The 2,217-nt window shown below is 56.9% G+C and overlaps 1 pseudogene; it reads left to right on the top strand.

Moving 5' to 3' along the window:
- The window catches only part of LOC126330675 (large subunit ribosomal RNA), a 3,023-nt pseudogene extending 2,276 nt beyond the window's left edge, over positions 1–747 (top strand).
- Positions 748–2,217: the final 1,470 nt, after the last annotated feature.

Genomic DNA, 2,217 nt, shown 5'->3' with positions numbered 1-2,217 from the left:
CAGGTCTCCAAGGTGAAGAGCCTCTAGTCGATAGAATAATGTAGGTAAGGGAAGTCGGCAAATTGGATCCGTAACTTCGGGATAAGGATTGGCTCTGAGGATCGGGGCGTGTCGGGCTTGGTCGGGAAGTGGGTCAGCGCTAACGTGCCGGGCCTGGGCGAGGTGAGTGCCGTAGGGGTGCCGGTAAGTGCGGGCGTTTAGCGCGGGCGTGGTCTGCTCTCGCCGTTGGTTGGCCTCGTGCTGGCCGGCGGTGCAGGATGCGCGCGCCTGCGCGGCGTTCGCGCCCCGGTGCTTCAACCTGCGTGCAGGATCCGAGCTCGGTCCCGTGCCTTGGCCTCCCACGGATCTTCCTTGCTGCGAGGCCGCGTCCGCCTTAGCGTGCTCCTCCGGGGGCGCGCGGGTGCGCGGATTCTCTTCGGCCGCCATTCAACGATCAACTCAGAACTGGCACGGACTGGGGGAATCCGACTGTCTAATTAAAACAAAGCATTGCGATGGCCCTAGCGGGTGTTGACGCAATGTGATTTCTGCCCAGTGCTCTGAATGTCAACGTGAAGAAATTCAAGCAAGCGCGGGTAAACGGCGGGAGTAACTATGACTCTCTTAAGGTAGCCAAATGCCTCGTCATCTAATTAGTGACGCGCATGAATGGATTAACGAGATTCCCGCTGAGCATCTCCGTGCGGAGAACTGGAAGGTATGGCGGGGAATGACACTAAGTGACCACAATCTGATCACATTCACTGTAGCCTATGATGGGGAGCCTCCTCCTGAAGACCAGGTGAACGGCACCGTCAAGTACAACTGGCGAAAGGCTAATTGGGATCGACTAAGAGGTAATCTAGTGATACCGAATTGGCCAATGGATCGCGTTGTGGACGTTGACAAAGCTGCAGAAGATCTGACGGCGGCCATACAGACAGCAGCAACAGGCGCAGTCCCGTTGGCCCACACAGGGAAAATGCCTAAGGCACCTTGGAACCCTGAGCTGCAGCGTCTCCGACGCGAATGCAGAAGAGCGCGGCGGCATTACCAGCGCAGCGTAGGCGATCACATTCGTGAGGCCACGCTTGCGCGGTACAGGCGGGCCAAAGCCGTGTTTAAGCGGGCACTGCACACAGTACGGACTGAGAGTTGGCAGTCTTTTGTTCGTGACAGTCTGGCGGCTGACCCCTGGGGTACACCGTACAAGATTGCCGTGTCAAAAGTTCGGTCACCGACGGTCCTGTCGACCCTAAGGAAGATCGATGGCAGTCACACCAAGGACTGGCAAGAGTCAGCTGAGCTCCTCATGAGTACCTTATTGCCCGACGATAGTAGCGAAGATGAGGACGAGGAACAGGGGAATTTGAGGCGACAACTCCATGAGCTGTATGCCGATGAGACGCCTGTTGCTCCGTTCACTGAACGTGAAGTTACCGCCGCAATTCTTGAATTGCGCCGTAAAAAGGCGACGGGCCATGATGGACTCGCTGCCGAGGTTCTCCAAGCCCTGTGCGCGGAGATCTGCCCTTACCTGACTAACCTCTACAATGAGTGCTTACGTCAGGGACGGGTACCAGAATCGTGGAAGTTGGCCGAAGTGGTCATTCTGAGAAAGGGTGAGGACAAGGATCCGGAAGTGCCGAAATCATACCGACCCATCTGTCTCTTGAACTCCATGGCTAAGCTCCAGGAGAAGCTCCTATGCCTTCGGCTAGAGCAACACCGGGAACTTAGGGGACGCAGTCCCGACCAATATGGATTCAGGAGGGGTCTGTGTACAGAAGATGCTATAAACAAGGCAATGTTGTTGGTGGACACATCTACAGCCAAGTACGTTGCGGGGATAATGGTTGACATCGCTGGGGCTTTCGACAACCTATGGTGGCCGGCACTGTTCGACAGCCTAAGGAAGTTGGAATGTCCTGGGCCCCTGTACCGGTGCCTGCTAGACTACTGCCGTAACCGGCGGGCGGTTTTGCGGTGCCCGGGGCGGGCGGTTGAGAAGTCGATCACCAAGGGATGCCCACAGGGCTCGGTCTGCGGTCCCATATTCTGGGATGTAGGCCTCGAGCCTGTGTTGGCGGAACTAGGAGAACTGCGACAAGTGCGAGGCGTAGTAGCGTACGCCGATGACATCCTTCTAGTGATAGAAGGTGACTCTCGGGCAATGTTGGAAGTAAACTGCAACGCAGCGCTCAACGCCCTGCAGCAGTGGTGCCACAAAGTGAAGCT

The sequence above is a fragment of the Schistocerca gregaria genome, unplaced genomic scaffold (genome assembly GCF_023897955.1).
Source record: "Schistocerca gregaria isolate iqSchGreg1 unplaced genomic scaffold, iqSchGreg1.2 ptg001327l, whole genome shotgun sequence".
Lineage (NCBI taxonomy): Eukaryota > Metazoa > Arthropoda > Insecta > Orthoptera > Acrididae > Schistocerca > Schistocerca gregaria.
Note: the sequence above shows the minus strand (reverse complement) of the source record. Positions and strands in the feature narration are given on the sequence as shown.